This window comes from Dendropsophus ebraccatus, chromosome 13, assembly GCF_027789765.1.
Source record: "Dendropsophus ebraccatus isolate aDenEbr1 chromosome 13, aDenEbr1.pat, whole genome shotgun sequence".
NCBI lineage: Eukaryota > Metazoa > Chordata > Amphibia > Anura > Hylidae > Dendropsophus > Dendropsophus ebraccatus.
This window is the reverse complement of record NC_091466.1, coordinates 50,768,849-50,783,113: the sequence shown is the minus strand read 5'-3', so window position 1 is coordinate 50,783,113 and position 14,265 is coordinate 50,768,849. Positions and strand designations below refer to the sequence as shown.

Below are 14,265 nucleotides of genomic sequence, written 5' to 3'. Positions count from 1 at the left end.
CTTCTTCCTCAGAGTCCGGCTGCTGCGGGGGGATCTTCTGTGTTAAATGCTGCAGCGCTCTCCCTGCTGGGCCGGAGTCTGGTTATGAGTGAGGTTGGCAGCGGGGGGAGGAAAGTGCTGGATGCGATATGCGGGGTAGGTGCAGACAGTCTAGATCTTTTTTTCGCCAAAATAACATCATGCAGTAATTTTTTTTTTTTGGATACTTTTTGGAAATCCAGCTTAAGGCCATGTTCACACATGGCATAAACATCAGCCGTTATTTGACACAGCCGGTGTTTAATGTTTCAAACAACAACCCATGTCTCAGATGTTCACAAGGCCAATACTGTAGTATCGGGCAGGTGAACATCTCTTCATTTTAATTCGAATGCGGGCACATTTGGGTGTGCCCATAGTCCTTTACATTGTAATAACAGGCTATCTTGTGCAGCCGCTGTTCACTGAATAGCGGCCGCACAAAATAGACCCGTCAATTATTTTTTGTAGACGCAGACAACCCCGGCCGTAGTGTATACATAACAGCAGTGATTCCATACAATGTAATTTAATTGTACACTGTCAATAATACAAATAGTAGCAACATAGTAGCTGCAAACAATGTATGAAAGCAAATGCAACATCAACCAAATAACAAGCAGGTGTAAACGGGATGGGATGCATGCCAGTGTAGATAGGTACAGGAGCTATTAACCCTGTTAAGCCCTGAGCATGCTGCACCAATCTACCCCTCCTCACTGAGGGAACCATCGGAGTAGACGCCTTCATAATGGCGTCTCCTGCCCTGTGCTGTCCCTACTCCCACACCCTACACTTACCCTTATGCTGCTCCCTACGCAGCATTTCATGTACAAAGGACTCGTCAGGGGAGGATGATGATCCCGGGTATAGCACTGCACCGGGGTTCAGTACAGTGTGCGTCTGGCTTCAATAAACGTGGCACATCACAGCAGTGGCCGGAGTGCCTGGAAGGTGCTAATAGCCTGATGTAGTTGTGTCACACAGCCACAGATCAGGCTATTGGCGCCCTCCAGGCACTCCGGCCACTGCTGTGATGTGCCACGTTTACTGAGGCCGGACGCACACTGTACTGGACTCCGATGCAGTGCTATACCTGGGATCTATCATCCTCCCCTGTCGAGTGCTTTGTAGATGAAACGCTGTGTAGGGAGCAGCATAAGGGTAAGCGTAGGGTCTGGGAGTAGGGATAGCACAGGGCAGGAGCCGCCATTATAAGGGCGTCTACTCTGATGATTCCCTGAGTGAGCAGGGGTAGATTGGTGCACCATGCTCAGGACGTAACAGGGTTAATAGCTGCTGTACCTATCTATACTGGCGTGCATCCCATCGTGTTCACACCTGCTTGTTTATTGGTTGATCTTGCATTTGCTATCATACATTGTTTGCAGCTACTATGTTGCCTCTATGTGTATTATCGCACCTGACTGAGTGATGCATGATGGTACTGTGGCCTATCTGTATATAGTTTTTGTGGTTTGGTTTTGCTGTGGAGGTGAGCACACACTGTTCTTGATTAGTTTTTTATCTATATTTAAAAAAAGTTATATATTACCAATAATACAATGTTTTCTCCTGGTATACTATAAAGTCAGGTCGGCCTATTTGTCTGTATATATGTGAAGATTAGGGAAATAAATGACTGAGTACATATAAATTACAATTTTATAACTGTACAAATGGCCATCAGCAAAGACAAAGGCTTCCCTTGTATTCACTCTCTATTACCTATCTGCCTGTGTCTGCAGCTCTGTACCTGGTATGGACCTGACAGATTCTCTGGAAAGCTGAGCTGTGATTGGTTGCTGTGGGCAGCTGACAACAGTTTCAGTTTTAGGCTATGTTCACACAATGTATTTTTTATGACAAGACTCAACAATGGCCGTGTTAAACAACCACTTTTTTTTTAACTGTGTGTGAACATAACCTTCCACATTTTGATAAATCTGGGTCATAGCTGCCCCCATCCATAAACAGTGCCACTATTGTCCTCAGTTTTTCTGTGGTACTGCGGCACATTTACTAGTGATGTGAATAAAACTGAGTTGTAATACCACATAAAACCTGAGGATACGCATGTCGCTGTTCTTAAAAAAAATCAGCAGTATTTTTCTAATTCTGGATAAGCCACATAACCCCCTACGTCTTGTGCTGACAACTGGATAAAAGCTTACACTGATTTGTTGGATCATTGCCCGCATTTTTCACCTACAACGCCCCTACACAAATTATACCAGAAATAGATTATACAGCATATATGAGTTTTATATCTAACAACGTGACACAAATATGATGGTATATTACCCCCAATGTGTATTGGATGGGGATTTTAATACAATTATCTGAAATCACTGATCACTGATTTACCTTGGCGCAGGTTTTGGGAGTTTCTACTTTTTATTGATATGCCTCCATTTTAATGGCCGCCATATTGGATCAAGGGCAAATTTTTCCAGTGCAAAGGTGGTCATGTAGCATATAAAAAAAGGCAAACCAAGACAAACATACCAAAGATGTGGTTCGGGAACCGAGGTATTACTGCATGTCTGGAACATGGCTGCCATCTTGGAAGCCACGATCAAGATGGTCATGTAGTACATTAAAGATGACTACACTTGTCTCAGAAATCGATTGGTACAACCATATCTGCAATATCTCTTGTGGTTTGAAAGGTATCAACCCAGAGGGAAAACTTTATCAAGGCTGTGGCCGGGGCGTATGCCAGGGAGAAGGCGCAGATTTGCTTCTTCTCCCAGGCGTATGCCTGCCATATCCCCCCGCTCGTCTGATGGGCGGTTAGGAAGGGCTGCGAGTTTGGGAGGAGGCATGGTTTTTACATATAGCGGTGCGTAGTCGCAGCCAATGATTTTAGATCAGGATCAAAAGACACGATCATCAGCGATCAACATTGTCATCGCCTGATCATTTTCTTTATTAAAAGGAGAAATAGTCTAAATTGTTGTTCCCCGCAGCGGAGGCATAGAGAGATGCAAGAGCGGGCGGCTATTTGAACTTGGCGCGCTGCCTATGCTTCTTCCTGCTGCGGGGAACAGCTCCTCCAGCCCCTGGACCTGTCCCCAGGCTGCCGCCTACACTGCTGGAGTCCCCACCGACCCCGCTAGCTGGTTCGGACACTGGCGACATTCCCCAAGCTGCTACAGCTGCCTCTTGCCGCCACAAGGCTCTTCTCCACCAGTCTCCCCGACATCCTGATACCCAGGCCGCCCACCACCCTTCTTGAGCCCCATCCCCGCTCTCTGGTCCGGCAGCCGCCTGGTGGAGCATATACTGGCCGCAGCTTCACTTCGACAGGACTCACCTCCACTGGCCTTCCTGACCTCCTTGGACCTCTCACCAAGCTCCTGCCATCCTCCTCCAATGCCTGCTGTGGTGCCAAAATCAAGTAGCGACACCAAAATTAAACAGAGATAGCTATTGCCTCTCTCTCTGCCTCTGTTGCAGGGGAACAGGGGATTACCCCTCAGGGTAATCCCCACTCTAAACAGGTGTTCCCCGCAGCCAAGGCAAAGAGAGAGAGGCAGTAGCGCTGGCTACTTGGTGGTGCTACTTGAATTTGGAACCGCAGCGGGCATTGGAGGAGGACGGCAGGTGCCTGGTGACAGGTCCCAGGAGGTCGGTGGAGGTGAACCCTGTAGGGGAGAAGCAGCAGTCGTGGCCAGTGTATGCTATGCCAGACCAACGCCAGATGGGGCTCAAGAAGGGTGGCGGGCGGCCTGGGGACAGGTACTGGGAGGTAAGGCAGACTGGCAGAGGAGAGCCCCGCGGCGTGGAGGGGCAGCTGCAATCAGCTGATGACAATAATCATGGACTGATTGTTTCTTTTGGTCCTAACCTAAAAACATTGACCGGCGACTGCACATTGCTACGTGTTATAATGATGCACGGCCGACGGCTGATGAATGTGTAAAGAAAATAATATGCTTTATTATTTTACACTTTTAGGCCATGTTCACACATTGTACGAACAATGGCCATTGTTGCATTGAAAACAGCATTGAAGTCAATGAGAACGGCAGGATATAATTGAGATATCAATTATTTCTATGGCCATAGCAGACAACAAGCACATAGCTCAGATGTACACGGACGTTTCATGCTCATCAATATACCAATGTCCTCTGCTTACTCTCTATATTTCCTATTTCAGGCTGCACAGGATGACGTCGAGGGTGAGTTTTACCTCTTTATAACATCACCTTCATAGATTATCATGTCTAACATCTCATCACATATATGACACCAGTCCCCTACCCCATTGCTGTGAAACATTGTGAAAGTTACATCATGAGGTTTAAAGACATATTGAAAACTAACACTTTTCTATTTTTTTTTCTTCAGATGGAGGATCGGATTCCAGGTTAGTAAATCTTTACTGAAAATGTAACTTGTGTGACCCTATAATTCCTCCCCTATAGACACCGATCAGCGCCAGGATGCCTCTGTATAAACTTTCTTATTGATAAAGTTCTGCCAGAAAACTAATGTCTGTAATGTGTGTTAGGTTTTCACTATCTTCTCTATTCTATCCCTAACAGCAGCGAGGAAGACCCCGAGGAGGAGGAGATGGAGGTTTCGGAGTAAGTATCTCATAGTAAAATATAATAATATAATAGTTATATCAGTCACAAAGACTTGTTTACTATTCAAAGTTTTTTTTTTAATGGAATAGTTCAGCAAAAAAGTGCCAGAAATTTGTATTTTACTTCTATTAAAAAAAAAAGCTCCAGTACATATCAGCTGTTGTATGCCCTGCAGGAGGTGGTGTATTCTTTCCAGTCTGACACATTGCTCTCTGATGCCACCTCTATCTGTGACAGGAACTGTCCAGAGAAGCAGCAAATCCCCATAGAAAACCTCTCCTGCTCACCAGACTGGAAAGAATACACCACTTCATGCTGGACATACAGCAGCTGATAAGTACTGGAAGACTTGAGATTTTTAATGGAAGTAAATTACAAATCTCTGGCACCAGTTTATTTGAAAGAAAAAAAATGTTTGCTGAACTACCCCTTTAATTCCACATTATTTGCTTTTTTTTTACCAAACTTTGTAGCATTTAGTTTAAATGTAAAACTAAAAATGTAAAACTTGTGTGACCCTATAATTCCTCCCCTATAGACACCGATAAGCGCCAGGATGCCTCTATATAAACTGTCTTCTTATTGATAAAGTTCTGCCAGAAAACTGCTGCCTGTAATGTGTGTTAGGTTCTCACTATCTTCTCTATTCTATCACTAACAGGAGCGATGAAGGCCCCGAGGAGGAGGAGGAAGAGGATTCAGAGTAAGTATCTCATAGTAAAATATAATAATATAATAGTTATATCAGTCACAAAGACATGTTTGCAGGGTGGTCTCGTCTTAAAGGGAACCAATCAGTACAATTGGGCTGATATGGTTCCCTGGAGCACTGTATACAGCTCCTGAGCAGCCTGGGCAAGTACCGGCCGTGGCTGCAGCAGAAGCTGTATATCGGAGAAAAAGAGGTTTTACTACTAGAGCGCGCAGCAGGCAGAGACAGGGAGGTAGTCATCTGGGTACCCATATCTGGTCACCGCTGTCTGCCTGTCAGCGTGCTCGGCAGAATGATTGACAGGGAGAGAGGCCAGTAACAACAAGCCTACAAAAATTAGTGTTCTTTTAAGTTATTAGTTTTTTTTTTTAAAGGATTAGTAATTTACTTCAATTAAATAAACTCTTCAAGTAGGTATCAGCTGCTGTATGTCCTGCAGGAAGTGGTGTATTCTTTCCTGTCTGACACAGTGCTCTCTGATACCACCTCTGTCTGGGACGGGAACTGTCCAGAGAAGCAGCAAATCCCCATAGAAAACCTCACCAGCTTTACAGACTGGAAAGAATACCACTTCCTGCAGGACATACAGCGGCTGATAAGTAATGGAAGATTTGAGATTTTTTTAATGGAAGTAAATTACAAATCTCTGGCACCAGCTGATTTGAAAGGAACATTTTTGATTGCTTTTGCTTGCGTTTTTTCTAGAAAACTTTGCAGCAATTTCTTTAAATGTAAAATTAAAACATAAAACTTGTGTGACCCTATAATTCTTCCCCTATAGACACCGATCATGGCGAGAATGCCTAAACTGTCTTCTTATTGATGAAGTTCTCCTAGAAAACTGATGTGTCTGATGTGTGTTAGGTTTTCACTATCTTCTCTATTCTATTCCTAACAGGGATGAAAAGATCAGGGAGGAGTTCGAGAACTGGGTGTAAGTATCTTATAGTAATATATGTGACAGTAATATTATAGTTACATCAGTCACAAAGACATGTTTGTAGGGGGTCTCGTCTAAAACCAACAAGCCTCTGCTCCACACTCCCTGGTGCTTCTGCCTGCTCCTCGGTATCTTCCTGGCAGCAGCAGCAGAAGCCAGGAAGATACCGGGCAGCGAGCAGAAGCACCGGGGAGTGTGGAACGGTATGTATATACTTTGCTGTTTTACACTAAAGGCAAAGACTGCATGGACATCGCCAAAGATATACACAGGCCTTGCTGCACGACTATTGAGGCGTGTAATAGGCTCAGTAAATGAGTGATGATCTAAGTCTCCTCTATCTTCATGACTGATGCCTTTAAGACACTTACTCAGGTACACAGAAGGGACGCCGAGCAACGTCACCTTGGATATGTTAAAAAATGTCCATTGGTTTAATATAAGAAAAGTAAGAAGACATTTTTATAGGTGCACTCACATATTGTACGTTAAACATAGATTAACCAAGATTTCACGCAAATTTTTCAAATATTCGAACCCAAATACCAAGTGCTAAGAGCGCTTTTATAGTCAGACCATCTATTTTAATAAATCTGGGCAGTGGATTTCTAATTTACCAGTTTCCATAAAATCTCCCCCCATATGCAGCACTTGGAGGACTGACTAATATTTCCTTTATAATATGCAATTCTTTTTGTCATGTAATAGGTGGAAGATGAAGGTCATGGATGCGCCATGGATGTTCAGGTAATAACACTACACCAAAAAACAGCAATGACATCAAATAAATCATTTTTATCATAGTTTGTTTTTGTTTGTTTTTTACTTGCTTCACCCCATAAAAGAATAGAATAAAAAGCGATCAAATGTGGCTTAGAATGCACACAAAAAAAAAAAAAAAAACAGGTTTTCACACAAAAATATGTTAGCACCCCAAGTCCTCTGTAAATTGAGGCCTACATAATATCCTAAATAAAAGGGGGACCCCTAAATCCACTTGGTGCTCCTTGGTGTCTAAGACCTATGTGTCAGACATGTGGAGCCCTAGAGACGCTATTAACAGATTTCTCAAACTTCAGAATCAGGGAATAAATATGGAGTTGCAGTTCTCTGCCAACAGCGGCTGCTATGTTACAGAAAGAAAAACTATTAAAATAGAAAATGAGAAAAGACAAATAAAAATTTTTAATTAATTTTGGCACAAGTTGATTTGATTTTTATTTCCTCAGGGGGGGGTGCAGGTTTAGGTTTAGAAAAAGGGTGGTTTCAAAATATTTTTAAAATTTTAATAGAAATATGGAAAACTGCAACTAAATGTATTAGTTCTTAAATGTTCTAAACAAAATAAAAGATTGATTAATACATTTTGCCAACATAAGGTAACTATTCTGTAAATTATCGATAATAATTAATTTATCAGGCAAGTAGAGAATTTCAACTAAAATCTTATGTGTTCTAGAAATTTTAGAACTTTTATTTACAATAAAAAAAATAATTGCCACTAACATAACACTTGATGTGTCATGGAACATAATGTCAGAATCACTTAGATGCAAAAAAGTTACTGCCATAAAAAGTTATTCATGTCAAATTTTAAAAATAGGGGAACGTTGTTAGGGAGACAACTGGCAGTGACGACAAGGGGTTAATAAATATCATTAGTGGAATTCATGTTCTTATTGAGACGTCACAATAAATAGCATTTTCTGAAAGTTTCAAATGGGAGAAAGTAACAATCATCCTAACCAAACCTATGTTCTCTGTTACAGGAAGGGCCGGTTTCCACTACGCACCTGGCACCCTAACCTGCAGACCATCATGTAAGTATGAAGAAGAGATAAAATCATCTACATTATGTGGGATAACAATATGAGTCCATGGAGATCAGAGTTCCTCACCCAAAACTCTGTGTAGTCACATATCCCCAAAAACTGTATATAGGTATAAATATAAGCTGGTTTATATTCTATATTCAGTGAAGTTGACGAAGACGCGGATGAGGACGAGGCGGCGGACATCCCCAGGTGAGGGCTCAAAGCTTATAGTGTTGTAAATACATGTTTATTTTTTCACCATCCAGTATAGAGAGAGGAGCTGCGGGAGGACAGGATAGGGGGCGCTCTAGTTAGACATAGAATCATATTTTTCCATTTATTTTAACAGCATTTATTCACATTGTAAACTGCTGACACTGTGAGATAGCCATTAGGGTCCCCATACACTTCATACTTTAGTTGGTCGTACCCGACATATATAGTACTACTATGGTCAATGCATACAGCAATGTACAGCTCCACCCATTACCTTTGCAATCACTTTCTTTACAATAAACTATATAATCTGTAATATAATGATATATTTATTTATGACATGGTTTACATTCTATACACAGAGAAGAGGAAGAAGAGGACAAAGTGACCACCGAGGAGATCCCCAGGTAATGAAACAAAGCTTAGAGTATTGTGAATACATGTTGTTTTTTTTTGTCCGTTCCCGACATATATAGTACTATCATGGTAAATACATACAGCAATGTACAGCTCACTCCATTACCTTTGAAATCACTTTCTTTACAATAAACCATATAATGTGTGATATAATAATACATTTATATATGAGATGGTTTACATTCTATACACAGAGAAGAAGAGCAGGACGAGGAGGAAGAGGCGACGACCGAGGAGATCCCCAGGTAATGAAACAAAACTGATAACATTGTGAATACAAGAAACTGTTATTTACCATCATGTATAGAGAGGACAGGGGGCGCTCTATTTGGAGGTGGGATCTAATTTCTATTGTGGGTAATGGTGAATATTATATTACTGCAGGAGTGAATAGAGCTGGTAATAAATGCTGGAAGGATAGAACTAGACCTGACTATAATACATGTAGCTGCAGGAGTTGATGGCCCAGCTATAAGAATACATTTCCTTTATATTGTTTCTATATAATGTGCTCAGCAATTCTGGTTTCCTTACACTAACCATTGATTTCCCTCCATTTCTTGGTCATTTCTCCTCGGCAGAAGCAGCAGCAGGAGGAGGAGATCCATCTTATCCAGGTAAATATATGGGATGATACACTTACATGATAACACACCTCTATAGCTGCACTGTATATCCTCATGTCATCACTATATATTATATTATCAGTCACATATAATAACCATGAAAGGCCTCATGTACATAATACAGACATACAAGTTACATGGTGCCGCCTGTATCACACCCACTAGGATAGCACTGAGTCCCCTCTCTCCAGTGTAATGTCTATTCCCCATCACTGCTGACGGGTCTGATCTCAGGAAAGTCATGCTGGTTTTTCTCTTTCCCTTATAGACTGCGGGCGCTGTTCTGCTGCTGCTGCGCCACCACGGAGGAGTAAAGGTGAGTAACCAAAATCCCATCACACCTCAGATCACTTTTATCCTGACTGTATTTTCATATGGAGCCCGTCTCTCTCTCTCTCTCTCTCTCTCTCTCTCTCTCTCTATATATATATATATGTATATATATATATATATATATATATATATATATAGATAGATCTCTCGCTATATATATATTTATAGTCGCTCCATATGAAAATACAGTCAGGATAAATATATATATATATATATATATATATGTAACCTGTGATTATTAACAATGTTCATCATATCTTTATTCTGTTAACACATGGCTTGTTATATATCCTATCTAGATAACACCGCGCCGCCAGTGTGAGGAGAAGACACCCGACCATCTGGAGCTGTCTGGAGGAGGAGGCGTCCGGAACATCAAGGGGTAAATGAGGCGCCAGTAAGAACAGGAGGAAACATTTACCTCACATGGGGGGAGGAGGTGCCCCCATTTTCCATCAGAAATAGGAGGAATACACTCTAAGAACACCTAGAGTGTCTGGAGGAGGTGCCCTTAAAGGGGTTATCCAGGTAACTAAAAAGGCATTTCCTCCCTCGCCGCCATCTCACTTCTGGTTTGGTCTCCTCACACACCAACACCTTCTTACCTGGCAAAACGGAGGCGGCCTGAGACAGTGGGCCAGGTACTTTGTTGTGACTGTCGCATGCGGGTGGAACCAGTGGCGGTCAATGTACAAACAATGTTGCCTATGTCATCACAGCATTGTGCGTACATTGACCACTGCTGGCGGTGAGTTTCACCCACATGTGGTGATCACACCATAGTACCTGATCTACTCTCTCAGACCTTTGCCAGGTCAGAAGATGTTGGAATGAGATGAGTCCGAACTGGAAGTGAGATGCTGGTAATGGTGGAAAGGAAATATCTTTTCAGCTCCCCAGATAACCCCTTTTTAACATCAGGAGGCAAATTAGGGCCCATAACATCAGGAGGATTTATTTGCCTCATACAGGGGGAAGGAGGAGCCCCCATTACCATCAACACTAGGAGGAATACACTCTTTTAACACCTAGAGGGTCTGGAGGAGGTGCCCTTAAAGGGGTTATCCAGGTAACTAAAAAGGCATTTCCTCCCTCGCCGCCATCTCACTTCTGGTTTGGTCTCCTCTCACACCAGCACCTTCTTACCTGGCAAAACGGAGGCGGCCTGAGACAGTGGGCCAGGTACTCTGTTGTGACTGTCGCATGCGGGTGGAACCAGTGGCGGTCAATGTACAAACAATGTTGCCTATGTCATCACAGCATTGTGCGTACATTGACCACTGCTGGCGGTGAGTTTCACCCACATGTGGTGATCACACCATAGTACCTGATCTACTGTCTCAGACCTTTGCCAGGTCAGAAGATGTTGGAATGAGATGAGTCCGAACTGGAAGTGAGATGCTGGTAATGGTGGAAAGGAAATGTCTTTTCAGCTCCCCAGATAACCCTTTTTAACATCAGGAGGCAAATTAGGGCCCATAACATCAGGAGGATTTATTTGCCTCATACAGGGGGAAGGAGGAGCCCCCATTACCATCAACACTAGGAGGAATACACTCTTTTAACACCTAGAGGGTCTGGAGGAGGTGCCCTTAAAGGGGTTATCCAGGTAACTAAAAAGGCATTTGCTCCCTCGCCGCCATCTCACTTCTGGTTTGGTCTCCTCTCACATCAGCACCTTCTTACCTGGCAAAACGGAGGCGGCCTGAGACAGTGGGCCAGGTACTTTGTTGTGACTGTCGCATGCGGGTGGAACCAGTGGCGGTCAATGTACAAACAATGTTGCCTATGTCATCACAGCATTGTGCGTACATTGACCACTGCTAGCGGTGAGTTTCACCCACATGTGGTGATCACACCATAGTACCTAATCTACTGTCTCAGACCTTTGCCAGGTCAGAAGATGTTGGAGTGAGATGTGATCGAACTGGAAGTGAGATGCTGGTAATGGTGGAAAGGAAATACCTTTTCAGCTCCCCAGATAACCCTTTTTAACATCAAGAGGCAAATTAGGGGCCCATAACATCAGGAGGATTTATTTGCCTCATACGGGGGAAGGAGGAGCCCCCATTACCATCAACACTAGGAGGAATACACTCTTTTAACAGCTAGAGGGTCTGGAGGAGGTGCCCTTAAAGGGGTTATCCAGGTAACTAAAAAGGCATTTCCTCCCTCGCCGCCATCTCACTTCTGGTTTGGTCTCCTCTCACACCAGCACCTTCTTACCTGGCAAAACGGAGGCGGCCTGAGACAGTGGGCCAGGTACTTTGTTGTGATTGTCGCATGCGGGTGGAACCAGTGGCGGTCAATGTACAAACACTGTTGCCAATGTCATCGCAGCATTGTGCGTACATTGACCACTGCTGGCGGTGAGTTGCACCCGCATGTGGTGATCACACCATAGTACCTGATCTACTGTCTCAGACCTTTGCCAGGTCAGAAGATGTTGGGATGAGAGGTGATAGAACTGGAAGTGAGATGCTGGTAATGGTGGAAAGGAAATGCCTTTTCAGCTCCCCAGATAACCCATTTTAACATCAGGAGGCAAATTAGGGCCCATAACATCAGGAGGATTTATTTGCCTCATATGGGGGAGGAGAAGCCCCCCTTTAAGATCAGTAACTAGAGGAAGAGACTCCCTTAACACCTAGAGTGAGAGACAAGAGTCTACAGGAGGCAGCAGTAACATCTAGAAGCAAGTGAGGTGAATTTATCATCAAGATTCATTGGTGTCAGATGGGTCAAGAGTGATAAAGCTACTCACCCATCTATGCTGTCAGTGGTAGAGTTGGTATTAGCACCTGATCAACCTAAACCAGTGATGGAGCCCCCTTCTTCAGGTTGTGCTGCCCTTATCTGATTCTGAAACTATGTTTAATTAGTGTTACCCTCTAAGCCCAGAGGAGGGGCAACTCTCCAGCCATGGCTCCCTCGAGGTTTCCCCCACAGGGGGTTTTTCCTCGCCTGAGTGCTGGAGGGTGACTCTTTGTGAGTCGGGGGTCTTTTTTGGTGTCATATAATTTAAAATAAAATTATGATCATTTGACACCTAATTACAATGTGTCATGTCTTTATTTTGCTGCTTTGGTGTCACTTATTTTGCTTTGGACTTGTATATTTATCACATATTGCAAAGTCAGAAAACCACACATCTGCCCACCAAAGAAACACCTCCATTATTTTATTTCATCAGGATCAGGACTTAGAGACCATTCACTTTAATACCCTTGTGGACAGTGCCCCATGGAGGAGACTGTTTAAGACACATGACACCTTTATCTGTATGTGTGTATGTACGTTACATAGTATTAATTCAACTGTTAGTTAACACTAATTATAGCAGCCAATGCAGGCCTACAGGAAGCGTAACCCTACTTTCCCAGGTGACTGAAAATCCAAAATTGCCTATGTGGGCAGGAGGGATTTTTAATAGTCAGTCGAGTCAACTAGGACATAGATAATGGGTTCCAAGTCTTACGGAGCTATACACACTCTAGACAGTAGATAAATTCTCTGAATCTACAGGAAAAGTTTAACTGGACTGAACTTAAAAGGGAAAACACATGAAAACGAAAAAGCAAGGCAGGCAGGGGTGCAGGAACTTAATAAACTGAGCTGTGCCCTGTCTTTTATTTTCTCCTGGAATCCAAGCATGTCAAGTACCTGGAACTTCCAGCTGCAACCTGACGGCTAGGCTGAGCGGTGTCCTTCCCCAGTCACTGACTGGCTTGAGGGGCAATTGCTCAGCCAGGCACATGACATTGTAACTGGAAGAGCTGCAAGAACCCAGCGGCTGTTAGATGGACCCAGGGACCCTAGGGTGGACCAGGGTAAGTATAGTTGGTTTATTATGTTTCCGCAACTCCCCACCCCTCGGTTTATTTTAATGTCCTGGGACTTCACCTTTAATGAATGGGTCTGGATGACACCCTTCAGTGTTGTCTGCGGGCAGGAGATAGCCCGGTACCTGTCTGCGAGTAGGAAGAGGTAAGGTTCTTCATGTGGACAAGTGTAATGGAGGCGGAGGCAGAGCCAGCGCTGTGGTAGGGCTGCCGGATTCACCGTATGGGAATCATGGGCTAAAACAGGGCAAAGTTTGTTAATGCAGAAGCTCTGTGTGCCATCACACACAACACAGTGTCAGCGCATCATGTACGATGGTGCCTGTAGCTGAGAGAAACATTAGTGGATGGTATCAGCTGGACTATTAAACAAATAGGTATCGGCTAAATACAAAGCAATATTTCCGGGCAGCGGTGCATCATGGGTTGTCAGCACCCAGGGCAAGGCAATGTATTGTGCTCAGAAAAAAAAGGAAAAAAAAAAAAGGAAAAAAATTGGTCAGCTCTCCTGGAACACTGTTCACACTGGGCAGGAGCACGTTGCCATGGCTGAAATTGCAAACACACAAAAACACAGAAAAATGCAACAGCTCACCGCAACAGCAAGATACAGACCCACCATAGATATGAAAATAATTAAAAGCAGCCCCCCCAACTGCCCAAAAAATTCCCACAAAAATAATGAGTCTCTTGGTCACTATTTGCAAACAGCGTAAACTGCCTCACCACGATAAGGTGGACTCATA

The 14,265-nt window shown here is 43.5% G+C and overlaps 2 protein-coding genes and 1 long non-coding RNA gene across 4 annotated transcripts in view; 2 read left to right on the top strand and 1 right to left on the bottom strand.

Moving 5' to 3' along the window:
• Positions 1-14,265, bottom strand: part of ACTR10 (actin related protein 10) — a 464,033-nt gene that overhangs the window by 366,344 nt on the left and 83,424 nt on the right. The window lies entirely within an intron of this gene.
• LOC138770554 (uncharacterized) overlaps positions 1-14,265 on the top strand; it is an 83,177-nt gene that overhangs the window by 6,271 nt on the left and 62,641 nt on the right. The gene's annotated exons all lie outside the window — the stretch shown is intronic.
• LOC138771388 (uncharacterized) lies at positions 8,904-10,428 on the top strand. Its single transcript, XR_011359607.1, has 4 exons — positions 8,904-8,963; positions 9,300-9,335; positions 9,613-9,660; positions 9,977-10,428. It is a non-coding gene; the product is annotated as an uncharacterized lncRNA (long non-coding RNA).